The sequence below is a fragment of the Macrotis lagotis genome, chromosome X, assembly GCF_037893015.1.
Source record: "Macrotis lagotis isolate mMagLag1 chromosome X, bilby.v1.9.chrom.fasta, whole genome shotgun sequence".
NCBI classification, from domain to species: domain Eukaryota; kingdom Metazoa; phylum Chordata; class Mammalia; order Peramelemorphia; family Peramelidae; genus Macrotis; species Macrotis lagotis.
The window spans coordinates 376,067,543-376,081,622 of NC_133666.1; the positions used below are offsets into that span (position 1 = coordinate 376,067,543).

At 32.0% G+C, this 14,080-nt stretch overlaps 1 pseudogene; it reads left to right on the top strand.

The window, feature by feature from the left end:
* The first annotated feature begins 1,979 nt into the window (after positions 1-1,979).
* LOC141498318 (cytosolic non-specific dipeptidase pseudogene) lies at positions 1,980-3,931 on the top strand (annotated as a pseudogene).
* The last annotated feature ends 10,149 nt before the right edge of the window (positions 3,932-14,080 follow it).

Genomic DNA, 14,080 nt, shown 5'->3' on the forward strand with positions numbered 1-14,080 from the left:
CATGGCTATCAAACCACCAAAGATATATATTTACTGAGCAGGAAAAAATATGAGAAAAATTTATCTTAAACAACAAAAAAATCAAAAATCTCAAGGGAATTGATGGGGGAAAAAAGATAATACACCGTAAGATGGCCTAGCTAGACTAGTTAAAAAAGTGTACTATAAAATAGCAATGTTGGTTGAGAAATAGAGTAATGAACCAGTGGAGTATAATAGGTTAAAAAGATACTATTGCAATTTTTTGTTTGACAAACTCAGACATTAATATCAATCAAAAAACTGCTTGGAAAACTGGTAAACAAAATGTCAATAACTATGCAAAGACACATCTTATACCTTATATCAAACTAAGGTCAGGCTAGGTACAGTATTTAGACATAAAGGGCATAACTATAGACTGATTAACAGATCATGAAACTCTCACTGCTGAATATATTGAAAGGAGAGAAATTTATGAACAAAGAGGAAATAGAGTACATTACAAAGTTCAAAATGAATGATTTTGAGTATATATTTTATTCAAAAGATATTGCCCTAATTAAATAAATGCAGCTAAGATGAGAAGGAAGACAATGGTTCTGATAAAGGGCAAATTTCTAGAATGTATAGAGAATTGGATCAAATTTGTAAAATTAAAATTCATTCCTGAATTAAAAAATGGACAAAGAATATGAACAGTCCTCAAATGTAGAAATTAAAGTTATATGTAATCATGTGAAAAAATGCTCCAAATAATTAGTGTTTAGAGAAATGCAAATTTAAACAATTATGAGGTACACTCCACATCCATCAGAATGGTTAAGATAACTGACAAGGAAAATCATCAACTTTGTAGAGGTTTTGGGAAGTTTGGGAACTTTATGCATTATTGATGGAGTTGTCAAGTAGTCTGATCATTCTGAAAAGCAACATGGAACTATGGCCATAGAGCAATAAAACTGATCATACTATTTGATCCAGCAATACCAATACTAGGTCAATATCCAAAAGAAATCATATAAATGGGAAAAATCCCACATGTTCAAAAATATTTATAGCAGCTGTCTTTGTAGTAGCAACTAATTAAAAATTGATAGAATGTCCATAAACTGGGGCATAACTAAGCAAGTTATATATTTGAATTTTATGGAATGCTATTGCTTTATTACAAGCCTTGAATGGACAGATTTTAGAGCACTTATGTTGAGCAAAAGGAATGGAATAAAGAGAACAATATACTGATTAAGAATATTATCAAAAATTGATCAGCTATTATGCTTGCAATTCCTCTCAGTCGTTCAGAGATCTAGGACAACCTTGGAAGACCTGTTATGAACTAATATCTTCCACATTCAGAGGAAAACAAAACAAAAAAAAAAAAATAACAGTCCATAGAATCTGAATGGATGTTATGATATTGTTTTTAAACTTCTCTTATGTTTTTCCTTAATATTCTCAGGGTTGCATTATTTTTCCCTTAGTCCTAATACATCATAAACAAAATGATCAATATGTAAACTTGTTGAACAGAAATAAAAATATACAACATTTACCAGACTGTTTTTAAATTGAGAGCAGAGGGATGTGTGAAGGGAGGGTGGTAAAAAAAGTATAACATGAACATACAATTGGATGAATGTCAAAATATTTTCATAACATTCAATTGGAAAAATAAAATAAAATATCAATAAAAATATTAAAGCTCACAGAACTATGGTAGAAAAATTTCAGATTTCACAGGTGAAGGAGAATGCATTTCAAGCAAACAAAAAGAAAAAATAAAATATTGTGCCCCTAACATTAGCTTTATCCAGGATTTTCTATGTTCCCTGTAAAATAAGAGGAAAGCTTGAAATATCTTTTATTAGAAATCAGAGGGATTAGTATTACAACCACAGCTCAACTACCCATCTAAAATGAATATTTAGAGGGAAACAAAACAAAATAAAACTAAAATAGCAATCTAAAGAATTTGAATAGAAGCCACGGCAGCGCAGTGAGATTTCAAGCATTAGGCACAATTTTTCTCAGTTTCCAAAGTCATTCATTGAATCAGAAAATGCCTATCCTCACTGAACTATTTAGTCATATTGATAAACACCAGAATCAATACATAAAGAAGCTTGCAGAATGGGTGTCAATCCAGAGTGTTTCTGCATGGCCAGAGAAAAGAGATGAAATCAATCGAATGATGGAAGTTGCAGCTGCAAACATAAGACAACTAGATAACTGAGCTGGTAGACATTGGGAAACAAAAGCTTCATGATGGCTTAGAAATACCTCTTCCTCCAATTTTACTTGGCATACTGGGTTCAGATCCCCAAAAGAAAACCATATGTATCTATGGTCATTTGGACGTACAACCAGTAACCCTGGAAGATGACTGAGACAGTGAGCCCTTTACATTGGTAGAGAAAGATGGAAAACTGTATGGAAGAGGTGCAACTGATGACAAGGGACCAGTACCTGGCTGGTTAAATGCCCTAGAAGCTTTCCAACAAATAAATCAGAATATCCCTGTCAATATCAAATTTTGTCTAGAAGGCATGGAGGAATCTGGTTCAGAAGGCCTGGATGACTTGATTTTCTCCAAGAAAGATACTTTCTTCAAAGATGTGGATTATGTTTGTATCTCTGACAACTACTGGTTGGGAAAAAAAGAAACCCTGTATTACATATGGCCTCAGAGAAATTTGCTACTTTTTTATAGAGGTGGAATGCTCTGACAAAGGCCTTCATTCTGTTGTCTATGGTGGCTCATTGCATGAAGCCATGTCCGATCTCATTACTCTGATGGGCTCCTTGGTGGACTGAAAGGAATGTATTCTCATCCCTGGTATTAATGAAGCAGTGACTCCTGTTACTGATGAGGAGCATTTGTTGTATGAAAAGATTGACTTTGAGTTGGAAGAATATGCAAAAGATGTAGGAGCAGAGTCACTTCTCCATGACACAAAGGAAAAAATCTTAATGCAGAGATGGAGATACCCATCTGTCTCTCTCTCCATGGAATTGAAGGAGCCTTCTCTGGAACAGGAGCTAAAACTGTGATTCCCCAAAAAGTGACTGGCAAGTTCTCAATAAGATTGGTGCCAGATATGGTACCTGAGGGTGTCGAAAAACAGGTTGTAAGTTACTTGAATGCAAAGTTTGCTGAGTTGAAGAGTCCCAACAAATTCAAGGCATACATGAGCCATGGTGGAAAACCTTGGGTGGCTGACTTCAATCATCCCCATTATCTGGCTGGGAGAAAAGCCCTGCAAAGAGTTTTTGGTGTTTAACCAGATTTGACCACAGAAGGGGGCAGTATTCCTGTGACCTTGACCTTCCAGTAAGCCACTGGTAAAAATGTAATGCTTCTACCTGTTGGATCAGCAGATGATGGTGCTTATTCACAAAATGAAATACTCAGTAGGTATAACTACATAGAAGGGACCAAAATGCTGGGTGCATACCTTTATGAAGTATCTCAACTGAACTGAGTCAAATATTCCCCACTTTGGAGAGTAACATCTAACCGGAAAATTGGTTAATCTAGTCATTGGACCATTTTTCATTAGGAGGCCTTTTATTTTTCTCTTCTATCTATAAAAACAAATACTTACAAAAGCCTTGAACATATGCCATTACTATACACACCTCTATTTTGTAAAACTGGAACCACTTAGAGACACAAGGCTGTCAAATATTTATATTTGATTCCCAAGGAGGCTCAGAATTTGCATGTCATTATCTCAGTGCTCTGTTTCCAACATTGCTATGAAATTATTTTTTTTCCCCTCAAATGGATATTCCACTAAAACAGGAATTCTTAGCCTTGTCTGTGTCATAGACCTTTGAGCAGTCTGATGAAGCAGATTAATATTTTGTTTTCTAAAATTATAATTGAAGAAAATGCTGAATATCCTTAGAAGTCAGTGAAAAATAAGTTTTTTTCCCTGAAATAAGTTTATAGACCATCTAAAAATCTATTTTTGAACCCCAATCTAAAAAAAATTTAAGTTCTCTAAAAAAAACTTATTGAAATCTCTTGGCCCAAAATACAGGGATTAAAATTTTACAGCTTGAATTAACATTAGTAACAAGTTTTTATTTTCTTTTAAAAGAATAGCCTTTTAACTATTTTCCACATTCCTTGTCTATTTTATTCCTTATCTGAGTCTTTTTTTTAGGCAATTCACTTTTATTAAAGGAACTATTTAAGTAGTATGGCTTTTCTTAACATCTCATTCTCTTTCTGCACTACAATGAATTGTTAATTCTCTTCAAAATTTTGGCAATTGGTCTTTCGACATTGACAAACTCCACTGAATATAACCTTAATAATTCCTTTGTTTTTTCATGTATATGCTGCTAAATAAAAATTTCAAATGAAAAATAAAAAGAATTTGAATATATACCATGTTCACTTTTTTAAAAAAAATGGTTCATTTTTTTTTTGTTAATAATCCATGGTTTGTTTCTTTTACCTTAGTCCTAATAATTTATATGCAAAATGATCAATATGTGAACATGTTAAACACAAACAAAATTCTTTGAGATGATTGTTCTTATACTTCTACTCTCTCTCTCCTTGTTCCTATTTTATCTCTTTTCAATAACTTTCCCCCAGCCAGATTCATATGCCATCTATGGGTTTCATCACCATATGTCTCAGTGAAATTCATGACATCAAATTTGCCTCCTTATATGAAGATCTCTAGGCTTTCTTGTTTGTTGCCTAAATTTTAGCCACTTATATACAAATATTTAATGTTTACTTCTTTCTTTAATATTATCTACCAAGATCTTCATGGAATATCTTTAGTCTTTTCATCTATGTGAGGTAATATCTATGGCATCCAGGTGGATGAACATATAAAAATTATGTAACTATTACAATTACTACTAATTAATAACAATAAATGGCAGTTTCAGATTTGTAATGTACTATACAAATATATCATTTTATCCACAAATAACTCAAAAAATGATAACAATTACACCAGAGCTCATTTTGATGAATACTCAGCTCCCCCCAACTGCAAACTCCATACTAGAAAATAAAGCTATGATTAATATGGGAAATTCATTTAAAACATCACAACAACCCTGGTAGGTAGGTGCCAGTCCTTTATATTTTAAATCTCTTTTGTTCAAATTAGAAGACAGGAGGCAATCATTCTTATATTTTGAGACAGTAAAGAAATTCATCCTCCTTCTCAGACACCATTTTGTTAGGTATCTTTTCAGCCTTTAAAACTATCTTTCCCTTTTATTTTGATTGCCTTGTACAGACAAGACTGAGGAAAAGGAATTTGTGTCACTGGCCGTGTCCAAAATAGTGTTACTTTTTCCATTATTTGTTTAGGTGCTTCTGCTAGTATCACTTGTGCCCACATAAATCACCAGGACTGGACCGTGGTCATATGATTTGATAAGATTTAAGAGGTCCTCTTTTAGGCTTTGGAGTCATGAAATAAAACAGACATGGATTGACTCCTAAATTTGATTTTTTCTCTGTCCCTTGCCAAAACAATCTCACAAATGTCCATATCCATGAATTCATTTTAAAATTCTTTAAGGAGAGACTTTTTAGATCATCACCATTCAAAACAAAACCATAAAATTATTTTTGCTTTAATTTTGCTCATTTCCTTACCATCTCTTGCTTTGAATATGTCCCTAGAATTTGGCACTTTATGATTGCATTGTTTTGTTTCCTTTTTTGCTTTTAACTGATAACCGAGATTGTGAAAAGGAGCAGCTTAATTGTTTTTCAATTTATCTTATTGAACAGTTAGAAGTCTGTATTTGGAATATTGAAATTATTTTATTGTGGAAGAAATTCATCACTTCACACTTGATGAAATGTCTATGAAATTGAAACTGAAAGTTGATTGTGCTTTTTAACCTTCAAAGTACCCAAAGACTTAAATGGGAGTTTTTATCACTTCTTATAACTTATCACCCATATAGTAATTTTTCACTTCATCACACCCCCATTTTTCTTACTTCATATTATTTGTTCTACCAATTTGTTAAAATTATATTTACCCTTGCTAATTCACATTGAATTAATGTACTTTCCAATTGTAGTATAACTGATTTAGCATTTGGCATTTATGTTTAAATAATTTTAGAATAGAAGCATCAATTAGAATAAATAATGAAAAATAGCAATAGCTCCTTGTTTTAGTCAAATAAAACTTTGACTTCCTCAGATATTTTGTTTGAAAAATAAAAAGGATAAAAAATACATAGTGGATGACCTATTTTTAGATTTAATTTGCAGAAGTAACAGTGATGATGCAATTGCTTTTGATGTGCTACTAACTTGGACATGTATAAGTTAGTACAACATGCATTTCCACTATCCTAATGATTTGGGGGAACAAGAAGAGTAAGAGTCTTTATTCCAGCAACCATAATGAAATGCTATAACTTTCTGAAAGCAATTGACTAGGCAAAAATATAGATGCAATTTAATTCCTCTAAATCATGCTGTTTCTTCTTTGAAGACTCGAAAGTATAAAATTGAATGTATTCACACTAAATGTTGAAGTAGCACTTGACACTTCAGATAATCTTGTCATATGTAAATTATCTCTAAGAGAATTACCTGGCTTATCTTTCAATGTGTCTGTAAAACAAATTTAGATCATTTCTACTTAAAAGCTATGCAATTTTCTTAGTTAACACTTGTTAAAATAGAAGAAAAAGCCAGCCTTGTAACACTAACTCAAACAATAACAATTACACCAGAGTTCATTTTGATGAATGCTCAGCTTCCCCCAACTGAAAACTCCATACTAGAAAATAAAGGTATGATTAATATAGGAAATTCATTATATTTTATCTATTACATAACTTTAAAACTAAAATTAGTGTAAAAGACTTGCAGTAAGTATTTTCTCTCACCAATTTTTTCTTTTTTTTAAGGCTTTTGCAAGGCAATGGGGTTAAGTGGATTGCCCAAGGCCACACAGCTAGGTAATTATTAAGTGACTGAGGCCGGATTTGAACTAAGGTACTCCTGACTCCAAGGGAGGTGCTCTATCCACTGCACCACCTAGCCTCCTCTCACTATTTTCATTAAAAATGTTTAGTGTATCCATTGCTAGTCAATAAAAGGGTGTGATACTAGCTTCGATAAAATAACATAGCAAGTCAGGGCCTAGTTTAGAAATTGGGGTTCAAAGGAAGTAATAGGGATTAGATACTGAGAAGATAAATATAATTGTTCACTTGTTTTACTGTAATGAAAAGTTAAAGGAGATAACAGAGTTAAAAAATAATCCAGGTTTTGATCACAGGTGATTAAGAAGCTGCTAAGATGGCCAAAAAAAAAAAAAAAGCAGATTTTAGGAAAAAAGTGAATGGAAGAATATTTGCTAAAGATATAGAGATAAGCAAAGCTCCTGTATCACTATGACTTACAGAATGTTAGAGAATGTCTATAGGATGAAATTCAGAAATCATGAAAAGGCAAAAAGCAGTAGAAAGGAATGAGTAGGAGCATAAAAGACAAAATATTACAAAATAAAGGGAAGAATGTTATAAAAATGAAAAAAATATTTCAGCAGTTAGACATTGTATCTCCTTTTCTACTTGACCTATTCTACTCTTTAAACATTTTTTCTTAAAGTTGATTTTGTGACTATTCTAAAATTAGACCAATTCTCTCTTTAAGGTGATATTATCAGCATTTGAGGGGTTTCTTTTTTATTAAGCTAATTATTTTTCCTAGTTTCATTGCATCACTCTTATTTGCCCTCTAATTTTTCCTTCACCTCTCATAACTTTCTGGCTGTGTTTGCATTTTTCCTTTGAGATTCACTTTGTATATATTATCACATTGTTTTCATTTTTTAAAATTTATGCCTTTGTCTTCCCTGCTGTTTTCTATGTGTCCCTGCATGAGGTACAATCAGGGTTAATAGTTTTCTATGGCCACATTCTTTTTTATTTGCTCATTTTTTTTTACCATTTTTTCTTGACTATTAACTTAATTTTAAGGATGTCTCTGCCAACAAATATACATTACAGATTTTTTAATGTTATTGTTTGTAGAGCCAGTCCTGGGGAACCTGCAGGTTTTTAATGCTTCCAAGTTATTGACACTGCTTTCCTATTCTGTGTTCTGCTCAAATACACTAGAAGGGCCCCAGCTCCTTGACAATCACAAGTACTGCTGCAGAAGATCTTGATACTTCAACCTATCTGAATCTGGTTTTCTTTCATCGTGGTGGCAAAAATTTCTCCTGTTGTCTTTTGTTGGCTCTGTCTTTTCAAAATTTAATTTGAGGAGTAATTTTGCAAGTGTTAAGGGAAGAATATTAAGAGGAGAGTTCAGTTGAATGGCTGCTTCTAATTACCCATTTTGACTCAGCAAAATAATTTTTGACAATATGTATGGAAAACATTCCAAAATTGAATTGATGACTCCTACCATATTAATTAAGACCTGTTTAGAGATGCAATTTATTGTTGAATCATTTGATTTTTTGAGTTACTATATTTCTGAGTCTTCATAATTCTATTTGTGATTTTCATGGTAAGATGCTGAAGTGTCTTGCCATTTCTTTCTGCAACTCATTTTACAGAAAAGAAATTGAGCTGAATGTGGTTAAACGACTTACCTAGGGTCACACAACTAGAAATTCTCTGAGGTCATATTGGAGCTCACTCTATGGAGTTTTCCTGACTGCTGGTCTAGCACTGTATCTGCAGTGCAAAGTAGCTCCAATAAAATATAATAAATAAATGTAAACCAAACATAACCATTAAAAGAAAAAACTCATCAAGTTCTGAATTTAAAAGCTATGGTTATATTCAAAAGTGACTTTTTACCTAACAATTAATAAAAATAAATTTTCTGATATCCTAAAAATGAAACACAATCATAGTCAATCACTGAATTGCCTCAATGATAACTTTTATATGTAAATGTCCTTTCTTCTCCTACACCATGAGAAATTTTATATGCTGATAATAATGCCATGCAAATTTTAGTCTAGATTTCAAGATCTCATTGTTAGAGACATATTTGGAACATGATGATATGAAGTGGTACATTTTAAAACTCTGTCCTTCCAGATTCTGAGACACTGTTTTATGCTTTGATCTCATGCAAAATCTGGAAATTTCAAGGATAGATTTTCAATTTTGCAGGATTTAATAATGACATGTCCTATAGTTGGCATAGTTTTGCTCTATATCACCAGGTTCAGTTGAAATGTCTCTTAATATCCTGGAAATGTTAAATTACTTATAAAGTCATTTGATTTGGATACTCCAAACACCTTTACCAGCTGATGTAAAGTAACATTTTTTTTTGTTATTTGATGATCCCATTTAAGTGTTCATGAAAACTACACAAACGATCAGAATTTGTCATGAAATTACCATAAATACTCAACCCTTGACCAATATTTTTAAAATTTATTTATTTATTTACAATCATTCATATGTACTTGCATAATTCTAAGTTATAAAATTTTCCTCACTCCTCCCTTCCCACACACTCCCTTAGCAGGGAACACTCAGGTTAATATTTTAAATACATATTTTGTTAAACATGTTTACAGATTAGTAATTTTTGACATGGACCAATATCTTTTTGATGTTCAAGGGACATAACTATCTCATTTTATTGTTATTTAAATAATTAAAAATGTATTTATCATGCTTATTTCATGAAAGGCATTGTGTTAAACTTTGGGGATTCAAAGAAACTTAGAAAAAAAAGACAGTTCATCTTCTCAAGAAGTTGACAGTCTAATAAGGAGAAAACATCCAAACAAGAAAGTACAAATAAGCTATATACAGGATAAGTAGGAAGTACTCAAAAGATTAAAAGCAATAAAAGTAAGTGGTAATGGGAAATTATTCCTGTTAAAGGTAAGATTTTTTTAACTTAAATTTGAAAACAAACATTCAGGTTATCTTGAAAAGATAACCAAGAAATAAGAACATCCCCAGGAATAGGAATGTCATTAGAAGGACCACTTTGATATTTGTCAGGTTTCTTTGGCTACAGATTTTGTTTAATTTTATTTCTCATTTTACTAAGAAAACAAAGAAAAGTCCAACAACTATTATTGTTAATAATAATGTCTTAAACCACCTTAGTAATGATCACTGTTATAACTAATAGCAATAAATTCAATCCATCCATTTTATAGGAGAGGTATTATGGTTCTTTATGGGAAGTTAAGGCATATTTCGTCAACTGTCTCCCTTTGGAAGAACAACCCTCTGCTAGAAGTGTGGTTCCCCAAACAAATGACTTCACTTGAATTGGAAAAATTATGAGTCTGTATTCTTTCAGAACATAATCTATATGCTGAACTTCAGGATTTTTAGTGACCCTCTGCAGGAATATCTCTTACTTAGTCAGAATCTCTCCAACATGAGAAAAATAGTCAAGCAGCTCAGTGCTTTAGGTCTAAAGTTATCAATTTTGATGTTTTGATGCAAGTTTTTATTATTCTATGGCCTAAACAAGAGTTAAATTCATGCTTGAATTTATCACATATATAAGATTAAATTCGTGAAGACTCTTTTTTATATTTTTAAAGTTAAGAACAAATTTTAAAGTTCTGTTTTGTTCTAAGCAATAAAATTTCAGTTTAGTGCTATTATGTTTTGAGGAATAAGAACTCATGAGTTATACTATATCTTTAAATGCTTACATGAATAAATTAGAGAAAGAGGAAATCAATGATTCAATGATTAAATATGCAACTAAAAAATTAGAGAAAGAACAATTAAATACCAAATTATAAATTCTAAAAATTAAAGGAGAAATTAATAAAATTGAAAGAAAAAAATTTGAATTAATAAATAAAGTCAAAAGTTGGTTTTATGTAAAAACCATAAAATTGATAAAAATATGGTCAATTTGATTAAAAAAAGAAGCAAACCAAATTGCTAGTATCATAAATGAAAAAGGTGAACTCACCATCAATGAGCAGGAAATTAAAGTAATAATTTGAAATTATTTTGCCCAGTTCTATGTCAATAAATTTGATAATCTAAGTGAAATGGATGAATATTTACAAAATAGAAGTTGCCCAGGTTAAATGAAGAAGAGATTAAATATCTAAACAACCCTATCTCAGAATAAGAATTTCAACCAGCCATCATTGAACTCCCTATGAAAAAATTCTCCAGGGCCTGATGGATTCACAAGTGAATTCTACCAAACATTTAAAGATCAATTGATTCCAATTATATTTTAATTCGTCAGAAAAATATGGAAAGATGGAACTCTGCCTAACTCTTTCTATGAAACCAATATGGTGCTAATACCTAAACCAGGAAGAGTTATAACAGAGAAAGAAAATAATAGATCTATATCCCTAATGAATATAGATGCAAAAATATTAAATAAAATGTTAGTGAAATGATTACAACAAGTTATCATTGGGATAATACATTATGATCAAGTAGGATTTATCCCAGGAATGCAGGGTTGATTCAATATTACAAAACTGTTAGTATACTCAATTATATCACCAACAAACCTATTAGAAATTATATGATCATATCAATAGATTCTTCCTTAGAATAATTAGCAGTATCTATCTGAAACCATTAACAAGCATTATATTCAATGGGGAGAGGCTAGAGGCATTCTCAGTAAGATCAGGGGTGAAACAAGCCTGGCAATAATCACCACTATTATTCAATATAGTATAAAAATATTAACTTCAGCGATTAGAGAAGAAAAAGAAACTGAAGGAATTAGAAACGGGAAGGTGGAGACAAAACTCTCACTCTTTGCAGAAGACATGATGGTCTACCTAGAGAATCCCAAGAAATCATACAAAAAACTACTGGAAACAATTAGCAATTTTTCCAAAGTTGCAGGTTATAAAATAAACCCTCATACATCCTCAGCTTTTCTATATATGTCTAGCAAGATACAGCAAGAAGAGCTAGAAAGAGAAATCCCATTCAAAGTAACCTCAGATAATATAAAATACCTGGGAGTCTATTTGCTAAGACAGACTCAGAAATTTGTTGAAAATCATTATAAAACACTCCTAACAAGTTAAATCAGATTTAAATAACTGGGAATATATCAACTGCTCATGGATAGGTAGGGCTAATATGAAACAAATGACAATTATACCAAAACTAAACAACCTGTTTTTTGCCCTACCAATCAAAATTCCAAAAAATTACTTTAATGAGTAAGAAAAAGTTGTAAGTAAATTCATATGAAGAAATAAAAAGTCAAGAATTTCCAGGAATTTAATGAAGAAAAGTGCAAAAGAAGGGGACTTAGCCCTACCTGAACTAAAATTATATTATAAAGCATCAGTCATTAAAACTGTTTGGTACTGGCTAAGATATAGAGTGGTAGACCAGTGGAATAGACTAGGAGCAACAGCAAGAAATGATTGTAGTAATCTGCTGTTTGATAAACCCAAAGAGTCCAAATGTTGGGATAAAAATCCTCTCTTTGATTAAAAACTGCTGGGAAAATTGGAAGTTAGTATGGAAGAAATTTAGATTATACTAACGCCTCACACCCTATACCAAGATAAGGTCCAAATGGTTACAGGATTTAGACATAAGAAACAATACTGTAAGCAAATTAGAAGATTAAGGACTAGTTTACCTGTTATAGCTATGGAAAGGGGAGCAGTTTATGACTAAGGAAGAGATGAACAACATCACCTAAAACAAACTAGATGGTTTCAATTAAATTAAATTAAAAAGCTTTTGCGCAGTTAAAATCACTGTAACCAAGATCAAAAGAAATGTAGTAAATTGGGAAATAATCTTTACAACTAATATTTCTGACAAAGGACTCATTTCTAAATCATACAGAGAACTGAGTCATATTTATAGAAAAAAGCCATTCCCAAATTGACAAATGGTCAAAAGATATGCAAAGGCAATTTACAGATGAGGAGCTGAATGCAATCCACAATCATATGAAAGATTGCTCTAAATCATTAATTACTAGAGAAATGCAAATTAAAGCTTCTCTGATGTACCACATCACACCTATCAGACTGCACAATATGACCAGAAAGTCTAATGATCATTGCTGAAAGGGTTGTGGGAAACTGGGGGCACTATTACACTGTTGGTGGAGCTGTGAACTCATCCAACCTTTCTGGAGAGAAATTTGGAACTATGCCCAAAGGGCAACAAAAAATGATCAAACCCTTTGACCCAGCAATACCACTACTGGGTATAGCCTGAAGAGATGATGAAAAATGGTAAAAACATGTACAAAAATATTCATAGCAGCCCTGTTTGTGGTGGCAACGAATTGGAAATCAAGTAAATGTCCTTCATTTGGGGAATGGCTTAGCAAACTGTGGTATATGTCTGTCATGGAACTCTATTGTTCTATTAGAAACCAGGAGGGATGGAAATTCAGGTTAGCCTGGAGGGATTTGCATGAACTGATGCTGAGTGAGATGAGCAGAACCAGAAAAACACTGTTCACCTTAACAGCAACATGGGGTGATGTTCATCCTTGATGGACTTGCTCATCCCATCAGTGCAACAAACAGGGACAATTTTGGGCTGTCTGCAATGGAGAATACCATCTGTATCCAGATAAAGATCCCTGGAGTTTGAACAAAGTTCAAGGACTATTCCCTTTAATTTTAAAAAAACAGATATCTTATTTTCCAATCTTGTTATCTCTTCTGTGTTTTGTTTCTTCCCTTATGATGTGATTTATCTCTCATCACACTCAATTTGGATCAATGTACAACATGGAAGCAAAATAAAGACTGACATATTGCTTTCCTTGGGGGAGGGAGGGAAGTAAGATTGGGAGAAAAATTGTAAAACTCAAATAAAATATTTAATAAAAAATAAATTAATTAAATTAAAAAATTAAAAAGTACTCATAAGTATTATTGCAATTGCTATTGCAATTAGAAAATATTATTTTTGATAATTTAATATACAATTAGAACATCTGTGGAAATATATGCAAAATGCCTAAGAGTCACTTAAAGATGTTCTCATTCTTTAAAGGGATTCTGAAAACAGTAGATTGAGCATTGTTAATATTTGGACATGTCTTAATATAAGAAATGCTCTATAAAATATGTTCTGTATATGTAATTTGGCTTTA